The sequence below is a fragment of the Euprymna scolopes genome, chromosome 18, assembly GCF_053919585.1.
Source record: "Euprymna scolopes isolate OS-2025 chromosome 18, ASM5391958v1, whole genome shotgun sequence".
NCBI classification, from domain to species: domain Eukaryota; kingdom Metazoa; phylum Mollusca; class Cephalopoda; order Sepiida; family Sepiolidae; genus Euprymna; species Euprymna scolopes.
In genome coordinates, this window is record NC_136499.1 from 116,519,626 (window position 1) to 116,535,359 (window position 15,734).

Consider the following 15,734-nt stretch of genomic DNA (forward strand, 5'->3'; position numbering starts at 1 on the left):
TAGATACCATTAGTTTCACTTGAAATTCAATATTTCAATTTTCGAATTTCGCTACAATAACGAAGAAGAACCAACTTATCTCCTTTGGGTTTTCAAGTGAAATGAGTTGGATATATTTTTTTTCTCGATGCAAACGTTGTTTAAATTTGAATTAAAATGTGCAAATTTAAGAAGCCAATAAAACACAGATTTTTTTAAACGAACTTTTATTTATTTGAAAAAATGTTCATCAATTTATTTATTATTTTATTTTTATTTTAAAAATGTTCAGCAACTGTTTCGACGATATACATAATCATCAGGCCAAGAAACTGTTTTTGTCTTTTTTTCCTTTTCCTTCATCGTGAAATGATCTCTCTATAAACGTTAAGTAGACGAAAATTTACTAGCCATTTTTTTAGTATAATACAAACAGGAAAAAATTTTTTTTTGTACATTGCATAACAGCGTGGCAGATATTAAATAAAGAATTAAAAATACTTACCTGTTGTTATTTATTTATTTTTTTTTTACTATAACACATATTGCGATATTTTACATTTCCGTTCTAATCTACTTTGTATAGTTATTCTAATTCTGTGTGAGGTATTATTTAGATGAGGAGTCGGCAACTCATTCGACCCCGCGAGCCGGATCATGTTACAATGACGAGTCGCGGGCCAGACTAAGGTAATTAATGAAAAATTAAGAAACATTACATATGTAAACCCCTATCAACCTAAATATTAAAAAACATAATGAAAATAAACATTGAAAAATCACAAAAACAAATTAAAATGCAACTAACAAAAGATAGTTTTTCTCAAGAAACGTCAAAATACTTCAAAGTGAAAAAAAAATCACCCGGAGCGAAATGGATGAAATTATGATGTGTATGTTTGAAACTGGTATTTAAAAGATAAAAACATGGCCGATTGAAAGAGTTCAACAACTTAAATGGGATAGATGGCAAGGATAGGCGGGTTAGGGTTATGAGGGGTCGCTGTTAAAGAAGTGAAACAGAAAACCGACATTTGCCCTTTGAAATTGTCCCCGACTGTCTGTTGCTGCTCGGTCGGTCAAATTCGCTCTGAGTTTTTTTAAATATCTATTTCTTAATTTTTTTTTTTTTTTTTTTACGCAGCAATAAAAGTGGTTGGATTTTGATTGTGATTTTTTGCGGTCATAGAATTCAAATTTGATCTCACATGTTAAAAATATAGTCATTGGATATCAGGCTCGTGGGCTGGTCAAAATGCCTTTGCGGGCCAGATCCAGCTTGTAGGATATAGGTTGCCGATCCTTGATTTAGATTATTCAAACTACTTTTCTTGAGTGTTATTTTCTTAAAGTTTCGGCCGATCTTCTTCAGTGCATCTTGTTGAACTCGGGAATCTTTCTGACAGATTCAAGAATCTGCACAGAATTTTGAAAGGATTCCTTTATTTAATCCATGAATATGGCATACTCTCTTTCCGTCATGACTGAGCAGAAGTCCTACGTAATTCACAAGAGGAGTGTCATTACAAGTGAATTTCACTAAGTACTTTATCCGTTACGTCACATGTTCTTGCGAACAATTTTAGTATGAATTTTGAAAAACTTAAGTCTAATTTTGTTTTAGATATATAATCTTAATACTTATCACTATAGATCAATAGTTATTACTACGGATTGATATCGATCTATAGATCGATATTATGAGGTCTACTGTGAGAACCATTGTTATCTAAGAATAACATAACATTAATACAAACGATGGCTGGCGGCATAAGAACAATCAACTCTTGTGAATTAAAAAAAAGAGTTTCAGTTCAAAATTCTGTCAAGATTCCCAAGTTCAACATAAAGGTTCTCAAGTTCGACAACAAGATTCCCAATTCTGAAAGAGATGCGCATGATCAAGGTTTGAATCAACATTGGCTGAAACTTTGCTAATAAACATTAAAAGGTTGATCATTAAAAATACACCAAATACGACGTACAGGATGCCATATGTGATAACGTTAAGAATGCTAATTAGGATGCTGAAATAAATCTCCAATAACCATCTGCATGGGATAGGCTAAAGCTTGCCCATCTGTGTAACTGTCTTGTCTAAGATTACTATAAACACGTTTCTAGTAAAATAACAAATTGTTGTTGTTGATGAGTGATGATGTTGATGATGATTAGTGAAGTTGATGATGATGATGATGATGATGATGATGATATTGTTGAGAATGATAATGATGGTGATGTGGCTAATTGTGATGATGATGATGATGATGATGATGTGGCTAATTGTGATGGTGATGGTGATGATGATGATGATGCTTGTGATGATGCTTGTGATGATGATGATGATGATGATGATGATGATGATGATGATGATGATATTGGTGGTGATGAGTGATGATGCTGACGATGATTAATGATGTTGATGCTGATGATATTGTTGAGAATGATGTTGATGATGATGGTGATGTGGCTAATTGTGATGATGATACTGATGATGATGATGATGATGATGATGATAATTGTGATGGTGATGATGTTGATAATGATGATGATGATGATGATGATGATGATGATTGCTATTCGTACATTTCCGTATCAATCAGGTGATTATTGTTGGCATTCGTTTCCCGGGTATCTTTCTAGTTGGAAGCATCTCAAGTAAGACATCGAACATTTAAATGCGGAAGCGTATGACAGTTGCCAACATAATTAAGTTAAAGTAAACTATTTATTATTATAGCGCCAAGCACACAAACTGACAAATTTCCTTTTATATAATTGTAGCGATTCTTTCTAGAAGGATATTTGGCATTTACTGGAGGACCACGTGAAGGTTGCCAACATCACGAAGTCGAACTGCTTCTGTGAAACGAAATGGATTCGAACTTGGCACGCCCAGGTTGTCAGTCCATAGCGTTAACCGCTTGGCCATCGTCACTCTCCTGACTTTGTTGCAACCGAATTATGGAATGATTCAGTCCTAGAGGGTCCATCCTCACAAACATTGTCTTCTCTCTGAAGAGGAGTTAGAGTTTTGCTAATGCGCCCCTACCGAGGGAATGTCGGCAGCACTACTGTGGCATTTTTTTTTTTTTTGTAGGCCAGAATGCGCTTATCAATGCGTTTCTTTCTCAAAACTACATCTGATCTTGAGTCTTAATTGCTGACAAGGGAGTAAAAAAATATATGTTAAACGTAATCGTAATACATTTCATGATCTGTCATACACATGCTGGTCGAAAAGTAGGTGGATACTATGTGGAACAGATTTGTGCATTAGTAATATAAACACAATTTTATATTATACTAGCTGGCCGCCCGACCTTGCCCGGTCGTAAAATACTCTTAAATATGATATTTAAATTCATGCAGATTTCGTATTTATTATTATAGAGCCAATACACTATTGATTATTATATTGTACCTAATACATATAGTAGTAATTTCAAATACATACGTATATGCACACACACGCACACACACACACACACACACACACACACACACATATATATATATATGCCCTTAGCGTATAAAGCGACGCTCTTTGTGCAAACAAATCGAGCGGAGGCATTCGGACGATGTCAAAACTAAACATCGTTAAATGCATTACCCACACAGCAGCATCCGTATAGCGTAATGGTGAGACTGTCATTTGGGCGGTGAGGTTTCGATCCTGGCTTGAGGCAGTTGCCTGTCTAGCCGCACAGATGAGCTGTGAAACAGCGAAACAGTACTCTATGTGGATGACTATAATGCTCCCTATCTTGGGTTGAGCATTTTTGGAAGTGATATACAAATCGCCATTAGCGTATAAACCGACGCTCTTTGTGTAAACAAATCGAGCAGAGGCATTTGGACGATGTCAAAACATTGTTAATTCATTACCCACACAGCAGCAGGCGTATAGCGTAACGGTGAGAAGCCTTGACTGTCATTTAAGCGGCCAGGTTTCTATCGAGCCACACTGATTAGCTGTGAAATAGCGAAACAGTACTGTATGTGGATGACTCTCTATATATACTTATTTATATAAGGATATATACATATATATACATATATTATAATTTATGTAAGTATATATATATACTTATTTAATCACATGAATTAATATATGAAAATATAATTTTGTGCGTAAATTTTCAGTATTTACTTAAACAGTGCTCAATACATAACTAGAGCTAGGTAGTAAGTTATGAAAATATATATGACAATTAAGCTCACGGTAATGAAACGCGGAATATTTTGTGTAGCTTAATTGCCATATATTTTTTATAAATTACTATATATTATATAGAGTGAATTTAGGCAGTATTTTTTCATTCAGGCAGATATTGTTAAAAATAACAGAAAGCTTCTGTTTATTAATACCTTTTTTTGTTTTTTCGATTTTTTGTATTATCTTTTTATATGGATGTAAGGTTCAAGCATTTTTTCTTCTCGAAGTGTCTGCGGTTTTAACTTTTCGTGAAATCGTCTTCACATCATCAGGAATGTGTGCTGGTTTCGGTAAGGAATTATGGGAAGATTTATTTAAATAGTTGTTTGGGTATACGCGAAGTTCATTGTTACTGCTAACAGCGGGGGTATTGTTTGTGTGGTAAGAGAAAATGAGAAGAGCATGCCTGTTCTAGGGTCAGTAGTAGGAACGGGTGTGTGGTGGGGAGAGGGGAGTTATGTTAGGCATTTGAGCGTATTGGTACTATTCTGAAATGTAACCTGATTTAGGCTAGGTTTTTGCGTTTTGATATAAATAGCTTTAAGGATGTCAAGTTTTTTTTACGTTAATTTCATGGTGTAGTATTTTAGTGTTGTTAATTAGAATTTATCTGAAATTTAAGGGGGCATTGATGGTTTTATGTAAATTTTGGAAGATTGCATTATATTCGACATTATCACAGATGAGGCGGCATGATAATGTTATGCTCGTACGTCCAATGTAACTGTTAGCTGCATTCTTGTTATATGAGTTACATTCTCCCAAGGGGAATTTCAACTTATAGATGACGTTGGTCCATTCTAGTGGTTTAAGAGGAGAGGAGGGGTTGTTTTTAATAAATAAGTTTTAGGTTTTAATTTTTTATAGTAAATGATGAATCTAATGTTATTGTTGTCTATGGATGATGTTTTTTATAGCAATTTCTTCTAACTTAAAGTCCGGATGCATTTGATTGCAATAGAATAGGTTCATTGTATTGGAGTTGTGGTGTTGAGAGTGTTATTGTTAGTGAGAGTATTGTTTAACTTCTGGAGCATGGAGTTTATGTGTTGATCAACAATATAATTTGGAAAACTTTGTGTTGGGAAAGTTTATGAGGACTTTCTTAATTATTTTATTTAAATGATAAGTATTTTTTGTTGAAACAGGTAAGTTTTACTCGGTTGAGGAGGTTTTTGATGATGGCTATTTTGTATTGGTGAGGGCATTCACTCTTGAAATTTAGAAGGCAAGAATTATAGTAGGTAGGCTCATCAAGAACTTATTTACTTTAGACTTGGGTGTAAATGTTCCATATGTGATCGTAGAATGATAACTCCAGTGGTGCAGACTAGAAGTAATTTTTTAAGTATTTTTTCGTTAATTTAAGGGGGAGATGGGTTTTTGTATTGTGGTTAGGGATTATATCAATATTTTTTTCTTACGGGAACGTTTGTAAATAAGCTTTCAACATCAAGAGAGGCTATTATTTTGTTATGAGATTGTTTAGATTTAAGTATTTGTAAGTTTTTGTGAAGATTTTACATTATATTTACTTGGTAGATATGGGCTAATGACGTCATATAGGACTTTTGTTAGTGAATAGACTGCGTGGTGACTCCCTCCCCTCTCCTACACTCACCCGTTCCTGCTACTGACCCTAGAACAGGCATGCGCTCCTCACTTTTCTACAAACGCCCCCACCGCTGTAAGCAGTAACAATGAGCTTCGCTCGTACCTCAACTACTATTTATATAAATCTTCCCATAATTCCTTACCGAAACTAACGCACTTTCCTGATGATGTGAAGGCTATTTCACGAAAAGTTAAAACCGTGGATACTTCGAGAAGATAAAAATATTTTGGACCATACATCCATATGTTTGATGTGTATACAAGAAAGATAATACGAAAAATTAAAAATAAAGAAGGTTTTACTAAGCAGAAGCTTTTTGTTACTTTTAACAATGTGTGCTTGAACATATGTATATATATATATATATATATATTCAAGAACACATTGTTAAAAGCACATATATATATATATCTGTGTATATTCAAGCACACATTGTTAAAAGCATATATATATATATATATATATATATATTCAAGAACACATTGTTAAAAGCATATATATATATTCAAGCACACATTGTTAAAAGCATATATATATATATATATATATATATATATATATATTCAAGCACACATTGTTAAAAGCATATATATATACATATATATATATATATATATATTCAAGCACACATTGTTAAAAGCATATATATATATATATATATATATATATATATATATATATATTCAAGCACACATTGTTAAAAGCATATATATATATATATATATATATATATATATATATATATATATATATATATATATATATATATGGGCTTGATGACATTTGCTGGAATCGAAATCAAAACATATAACTCTTCAACCTTATTTGTTATCTTCTGAGTCACGTCCATGCGCATACAGAAACTAAAAAAATAACGTTGTTTAACCTATAAATGTATATTTGCGCATGGGTAGAGGAGCACTTTAAGTAGACTAGTGCTTGTCATGTTCTATGGTTTTTTTTCAATTATAACTCCTTAGCAGCTATTTTTTATAAAGACCAAATCGAATTTGTTCCGCGGGTCCAAATACCTTATATATCAAGTTTCAAGTCTATAAGTTTATAGATAAAAAATTGACAGTACTTTGATAGTGACCGTTCCTCAGACAGACAAGATCACTTTTATAAATATATAGATTTCTCTTAGTTTGTCTGCCTATCTGTCTTTATGCATGTGTGTCAGTCTGTCCATTGCTCTTCTCGAAAACTATGGGCCGATCTGACTGAAAATTTGCATCAACTTTTGTTATTATAAGGTCCAATGAATTTGGAATTAGGGTATCCGTTCGATGCACAGAGATTTATAGTGATTCACAGGGATTAGTCACTACAATATCACATTTACTCTAGAAGGTTTCTTGGAAAATACTTGGTCGATCTGGCTGAAATTTTATGAGAATATATTATAAACCTATATATTAATAAGATAGTGTGTGTTCTTTTGTGTCACTCTTACATCTTTTTTCTCCCGAGTGACTATCGTTTAATTGTTATGGACTTCCATTTCTTGTAATAAATAATTTTACCAAGAAAAAATTCTTCATAAGTTTTGGTTTCGGTTTCGATTTAAGCTGATGCACCCAAGTAATATAGATATATATTTTTTTTTTATTTTTGACACCACAGCTCGATAGAAAATTGACTCTGTAATAATATATACGAAATCCGCATGAATTAAAATATCATATTCAAGCGCATCTTATGACAGGGCTACGCAGGGCGTCGTTGCAGCTTAGATAAATAGTTTTGCAGTTTTAACAAAAGAGCTACAATAATATCAGGGTGTCTCCATTTACGCTGAACATTCACAGAATGCCAACATCAATATTATTTTACATGAAAGAGTTCGCTGTGGAATTTCCAGTTACCGCTAGTATATATATATATATATATATATATAGGGGGGGGGCATTGGATCACCTTTTGCTGATAGTATATTCTTAGCTTTTAATTTCAAAGGGAATTCAAGGGAGGGGATTCTATGTAACGAATCGGGTAGGGGGACTTTTTTTCACATCGGAAGTTGTAAGTCGACACCTTCTTCCGCTGATAACAAAGATAGAAAGACCGGATATTCGTGCACATCATTTAAAAATTCGTTCCCAGAGAGAGAAAAAAAGTAGTTCGGCTTGTTTCGTTTGATTTGAGAAATAGTCGAGGGTTTTCCTCCTTTTTACAGACCCTAATATTTACCAGAACATTTCATTTGAGACAACCAATGTTAAATTAAAAAGAAAGAAAATAATATGGCCGGACAAAAAAAAAAAAAAAAAAAAAACATTAGCACAAGCATTTAATACTAGCAGGACCTGTTTCTCGGCGTTGCCTGAGGATATATAACTGATTTAATTGAGACAACCAATGTTAAATTAAAAAGAAAGAAAATAATATGACCGGACAAAAAAAAAAAAAAAAATCACATTAGCGAAAGCATTTAATACTAGCAGGACCTGTTTCTCGGCGTTGCCTGAGGATATATAACTGATTTAATTGCGAAGTATTTTATTATCTTTGTTTATTTTATTGTTTTTTATGTCTATAATAGTAACAGGACACGTGAGAATTCCGCGAATTGAGAAATTTATCAGATGAACAAATCTTTTTTGATAAAGTAGATATTTTTGGATAGCACAAAAAATTAGTTTTAAAGCAGAAAAGCAATTAACAATGCAGCAAATATGAGTTTGTTATAATTTCTCTGAAAATAGTGTCCATTTTATTTTGAATATAAAACTGGCCCAAATGAGATAAATTAATAAGTACTAATACATACTTAGAAAGTAATATTGTGCTACATAGCTGAATACTAATTATAAAATCACATTGTAAGGGGCAATTTTTAAATTACTTCTTCAATCCAGGACCCCAGTACAAGGGATAGGACAACAGCATATTCTTTTCATTGTTTTTACTCTCGAGTCCGATACAGTCACAATTAATTAACTACATCACTCTATATAAAAACATAAAAGATATCAATGGATATATACCTGAGAGTCAAAACAAGGAAAAAAATATGCTGTTGTCCTAGCCCTAGCCTCATTCGAAAATGAGACTCCATATAAGGGAGATTACTCCCATATTCGTATTCAAATTTTCCAGATTGGACTCTTAAAGCAAAATTTTGCGGATTTTGCATTTTTTTTAAGCAGTGTGGCCTCAAAGCATTGTATTTGGTCTTTTTCAAAGCGTAACATACGAATAAGAAACGAACAATCAGATTCTTATATAAATATTATACTAGAAGAGTACAAGTCTTAAGACGGGTAGAATTTTCACGTCCCACCGTCCAACAATAAACAAATGTTTACAGGAATCTATATTATATAATAATCCTAACCCAATCTTTACATCATCTCTCTCTCTCTCTCTCTCTATCTATCTATCTATCTATCTATCTATATATATATATATATATATATATATATATACTAGCAAAAGTACCCGTTGTTGACTGGGTTCAAGAACAGCCTACAGAAAATGGACTCCGATTTATGAAACTATGATAGGTTATGAAAAGAAAGGGTTGTAAAGAGAGTGCTTCGAATTTGCGGGTATCAAAACCAAAGCAAAATATGATGAAAGTAAAAATAAAATAAATAAACCCCATAATTATACCATACCTGTTCACACTGAAACACTTATCACAATATTCTGTGGATCTATATTAAAAAAACCTTGTTAAACTTTGTGACATATTTCCATTCTATGGAGGTCAGGCGCGTACGAACACCCCATAATTTTATTATACCATATTTCTTCAAACTGAAGCATAATTATCAAAGTATACTTACGCAAGTTTGTGCCTATTCCCATTCCATGGAGGCCAGGCACGAACGCAGACCCCACAATTTTATTATACCATCCCTATTTAAATTAAAACATACTTATCAAAGTATTATTATGTACATCTATATCAAAAACACATGTAAACGTTTTTTTTTTTTTAATTTTTAATTTTTTTTATTTCCACACTTTGTGGACCAGGCGCGTACGCAGACACCACAATTTCAATGAATCATCATTATGCCAGATCAAACATACCCATTCCTGTTTCTCGATACATCTTCTATCATTATATGTGATCAGTTTTCTATAATAGTCAACCATATATGAGACTATTCGTGACCAGACACACACAGAGACGTTCAGCTTTATATTATATATATATTCATATGCATATATATATATATATATATATATATTCATATGCATATATACATATTCATATGCATATATATATATTCATATGCATATATATATATTCATATGCATATATATATATTCATATACATATATATTCATATACATATATATATACATATATATATATACATATATATATAAACATATATATACACATATACATATATATGCACATATATATGCACATATATATACATATATATACATAAACACAGAAAAAACGAACGTAAGGCAAACGGACGATGTTAAATGTAAAAATCAAAAAAAACAAAAACAAAAAAGAAAACAGAAAAACGAACGTTAAAACTGCTTTAAAAAATCTGAAAAATAACAACGGAAAAAAAAAACATGTGAAAAATGGCTTAAATAAGCCTTTTTCAATATTAAAATTTAAAAAATCGGTGGGTACGCGGGTGTTTTTGTGTGTGTGGTCGGTTGGGGTTGGGGCGTTAATGAAAACCTAAGAATAAGCGAAGTAAAAAAAAAAACAGAAAAACGAACGTTACGTGAAAAATGGCTTAAATAACACTGCTTCAATATTAAAATTTCAAAAATCGAAAAAAAAAAATCTCACACCACGATTCAAACCAAAAAAGTTTAGATAATGACCCAACGCTTTAACAATTGAGCTAACACGACACACATGAAATTCTCTCAGTTCTTCAAATATTTAAACTAAATCATGTCATAACGTCGTCTGACGCATGCGTAGAACTGATCTCGTCATGAGAGGACGGTTTTTGCTGACCCCCCTGTAGAAAAGTGTTGATTTCAGGGTGAAAACATTAACGTTTTTAGCCAATTTTTCGATATTTGTCGGGCGAAGGACGGGGATTTCATATGAGACCAAATTTGTGAATTTTTGCTGTGTCTGTCGAAAGTTTTTAGCAGACACACAAACATACACACATACATACATACATACATACATACATACATTTTCGCTTTCATATATATAGATTACTACACCACCCGCTTACATTCATTAAACCTTTTCCTCGAGTGGCCTTTGGGCCTTGATAAGTAGTGAAACTTGGGTAAAAAATTATTTAACTATTAAAATATTCACAACATCTATAATATAAAGCTCACCTCTCTGTTTAAATGTATGTATGTATGTATGTATGTATGTCTGCATAAAACTTTAGACAGAGGCGACGAATTTTTATGATATTGGTATCGTTTTGAAGCTCGACCCTTCGGACAACAAATACCGAAAAATTGATTCAAAACATGAATTCCTCACCTTTACCTGGGCACTGTTTTACAAGGAGGGGTTGCTTTTTTTTTCGTCGATATTTTCGAAAGTTATCCCCTCTTTTTGATTGACCAGCCTTAATTTAAACCTTCGCTACTTCCGGTTTGGCCAGATATGGAGTACTATTTCCACATCTGACAGGAGCTGCTAGAAGCAGCTTATCCTGCTTTGACAGAATTCAAAATAGACTTCGTTACTTAGTGAGTGGTGCCCTTTATTCTTCCCTGCAACCTCTTTCCCACGGAAGAGACGCTGCAAGCCTATTTCTGCTTTATCGCTATTATCATGGCAAGTGCTCGTCTGAGCTTCAATCTATGGTCCTACCCCTCGCCAAACATTCACGAAAAACACTCATCTCGCCAAAACCACTATCAATAATTTCCCCCACACTTTATCTGTGCCTAAACCTAAATGTAGATTCCATGAACAAAGTTTTTTTCATGAACAAGGCTATTTTCTTAGAGCTGCACATCTATGGAACTCTCTTCCGTTTGCCTGCTTTCCAGCTGACTACAATTTGATTGTCTTCAAGTCCAATGTAAACAAGTTCTTGATAAACCGTCCCCCTAAGTAATCCAATTTACAAAATTTCCACTACTAACGATTACTACACTACAATCCCATTGACTTATGTACACCCATTAACTCTTATCCTCGAGTTGTCTCTGGTCTTTGATAAGTGGCGATTCCTATGTAAAAAAATTAAAATAAATAATGCATCCTGTTTTTTATTCCCCCCTCACTGCTCCTACCACTTTTTTTCGGGGTTCCTTACTACACAACCTACAGACACCCGGGCAATGCCAGGGGGGGGTCCTACTAGTCTTCTATATATATAAAAGCGAAAATATGTGTATGTATGTTTGTGTGTTTGTATGTCTCGCAAAAACTTTCGACACGGGTCACGGATTTTCGTCAGATCCGTATCATTTTTAAGCTCGATCTTTCGCCCGACAAATATCGAAAAATTGGCCAAAAACGTTAATTTCTTTATCCTAAAATGATCAGTTTTCTATAGTGGGGGCAGCAAAAACCGTCCTATCATAACGATTCCGCTTCTACGCGTGCTTCATATGACGTCGTAACCTGATTTAGTTTAAATATTTGAAAAACTGACACAATTTCATATGCGTCGACTTAGGTCAGTTGGTTAGAGCGCTGGGTCATTATCTAAAGGTTTTGGGTTCGAATCGTGGTATGAGATGTCTTCTTTTTTTTTCGATTTTTTAAATTTTAATATTGAAGCAGGGTTATTTAAACCATTTTTCACGTGTTTTCAGATTTTATAACGTTTTTTTTTTTTACTTCGCTTATTCTTACGTTTTCATTAACACTCCAATCCTCGCCCGACCACACACATCCAAAAACACCCGGGAAACGCCGGGTGCCCACCGATTTTTTTAAATTTTGATATTGAAACAGGGTTATTTAATCCATTTTTCAAGGTTTTTTTTTGGGGGGGGTATTTATCAGATTTTTTAAAGAAGTTTTAACGTTCGTTTTTCTGTTTTCTTTTTTCCGATTTTTACATTTAACATCGTTCGTTTGACTTACGTAAGTTTTTTTGTGTTTTTTTCGATTTTTTAAGTTTTAACTTTTTTTATTTAAAAATATTTACTTCGCTTATTCTTATGTTTTGAATCCACCCCAGCGCCCGAGCCCACACACCTCTAAACACCCGGGCAACGCCAGGTACCCTCCGCTAGTCTAATATATAAAAAGCAAAATGTATGTGTGTGTGTCTTCTAAAAGAAATTTTCACTGGCATCGGATCGGATCGAACCTGGTAGTATCTGAAAGAGCGATGTCTCGGTCGAATAATATGTGAACATTAGAAAAAACGGCCAATTATTTCGTATAGATATGATCGTTTAAAAGGGAGGGAGGGTCGCAAAAAATCGTTTCTTTTTAACCGATTTCGGCAACCACATATGTGCGTTTACCGTTCTTTCTTGAATTGTTTAAATAGAAAAAACACAATGTTATTTCGATGACGTGGAGCAGTGGATGTCGGGGCTGCATCGTTAGCTCCGCATTTCACGTCTGCACCCATGTAAGTGATTGCTTTTGTTTTAACATATAAACAGAGTAATACTTGATTTTTTCGTTTGTTTTTCTTTATTTTCCTTTTTTATCGCTTCTTTTATTTTTCCATGCTATTTTTTTGACGCCTTGCCCTTGCTCAATATCCTTACTACACCAGCTCTCCACACTCTTGAAACGCTGGGGATCCCCCTGACTATCTATAAATCCCCGAAACAGTGTTTCATGGTAAACAACTGATGATCCCTAAAACCGTAGGACTATTGTGAGTTCAAGAAAGCATGTTTGTTCAGCGATTGCTGAAAAATCAAATAATTTTCCAATGACTAAAAATTAAATTTGCATAAAAATTTTTTATATAGTTTTTACCTCTATAAGGCCACCATTCGCCCATGTATGGAGTACTGCTGTCACATCTGGGCTGGTGCATCTGCTGCTTGTCTCTCGCTCCTGGACAGGGTTCAAAAGAGAGTTGCCAACCTGATAGGTCCTGAACTGTCATCTAGGCTTCAGCCTCAGTCCTATCGACGAGATGTTGCTCTCTCTGCCTGTTCTACAAATACTTTAATGGTGAATGCTCTGACGAACTGCAAACACTTGTACCTCCCCGACGAAACTACCCCCGACAAACCCGACAAGCTACTAAGTCTCATCCCTTTACAGTAGAGATCCCTAGGTGCAAGAAAGCCTTTTACTCCAATAGTTTCTTCCCCAGAACTGCGTGTCTTTGGAACTCCCTTCCGGGGTTCTGCTTTCCCAACTGCACTGATATGCAGAAGTTCAAGTGTAATGTTAACAAACATCTTTCTACTCATCTACCTTCATAATGACCCTGCTAATTAAGTCCCTGATAGTAGCCCTCTGCTTCAAATTGGCACTATGCCTTGTTTGGGGTGAAAATTGAATAAAAAAAATAAGGTTAAAAAGCGTCCAAGACTATATATAATCTCTCTCTCTTTATCTCTCTCTCTCTCTCTCTCTCTCTCTCTCTCTATATATATATATATATATATATATATATATATATATAGGGTGGTCGCTCGAAAAGCGGGAAATTTTAATGTTTACTCTCTATATATTATACTAGCAAGGAGACCCGACATTGCCCGAGGTTGAATGATGATCAACGTATGTTTCACACCCCCATAGTTTTGGTCCTGGATATGACCTTAAACTATATCCAGTGGTGAGGCCCCAGCTTGCGGGCTTTGGGAAGTGTGGAGCCACCCTTTAATTGCCATTGCTCCCAGGTCCAGTCTGACCCGGAGTGGTAGTACCTGTTAGGGTTCCAACTACGGGTTAAATAGAAACCGACTTGAAAACAACAAATCCATTCTATTAAAAAAAATGTCTTCAAAAGCTTTGGATTCGGCATTAAATAACCTTAAAAGGGTTGATATGCCGTAAAACAAAAACAAGCAGCAACCCATATTTTTACTGTCATCGAATTCTATGAAATCACCCGTGTTTTGATCAAATCAATTGATTGCCTGCTATAGTTGAGGATCCATCGCGGGGTACCGAAAGAAAGCTTCACACACCTCCCCACAACAACTTAGTCCACAATACATTGTAGTCGGCATTGCACTGTAGAGAACTGAGTGTTGATTTTATATTTTATATATATACTAGCGAGGGGTACCCGGCGTCGCCCGGGTGTTTGAAGGTGTGTGTGGTTTTGGGTAAATCAAAACTCCAGGGGGGGGGGTAAAATAAAAAAAATGTTTTGGTAGGTAAGTATGAGGATCGAACCCGAACCTTTGAGGCAAAAATTGTAAATAAAGAGTGCGACGGTTTTAACCATTGGGCCACCGCGAGATGCTAACGGAATAACGTTTGAATTTATTTAATTACTTGGATTTGGCAGGTGCACGTTTTAATGACTTAATGAGGTCAACTTTTGACTGCGGGGTAGCATTTCATTTAGTGCGGGAATGCTCCCCCCCAAGAAACATTATAGGAAAAGGCCTAACCTACATGCGGCGAGCGAAAACTGTTGAATATTTATCTTCCCGAAGTCGAGCAAATTAAATAGACAGGCGAGCTTCGTTGTTAAATCTGAGATATTACGATTTACATGTGATATAAAAAGTTTTAAAAAGTTGTTAGGCGACCGACTGCTTCTCTGAAAAAAGCCTTTCTTGGACATACGCAAAAAGCGAACATACATTTTCGCTTTTATATATATAGAGATAATAACTTGAATTCACGTTTGAAATGCAAAAGTCAAGTATCATGCTTCAATTGTGCTCTAAACAGAAACATTCATTTTGAACGCGCCACTGTCATATCAAAGAATGTACTGTTGATTTTATAAGTCGGGCCTTTCGGCTTGTGCGTCAATTAAACTTCTCAAATTCACTTGTAATATTAGGCTGTGTAAAGTGGTAACTTTGTTTAAAATCACATGCTCC

The 15,734-nt window shown here is 34.4% G+C and overlaps 1 protein-coding gene across 26 annotated transcripts in view; it reads left to right on the top strand.

The window, feature by feature from the left end:
• LOC145297783 (FH1/FH2 domain-containing protein 3-like) overlaps nucleotides 1–15,734 on the top strand; it is a 760,653-nt gene that overhangs the window by 421,336 nt on the left and 323,583 nt on the right. The window lies entirely within an intron of this gene.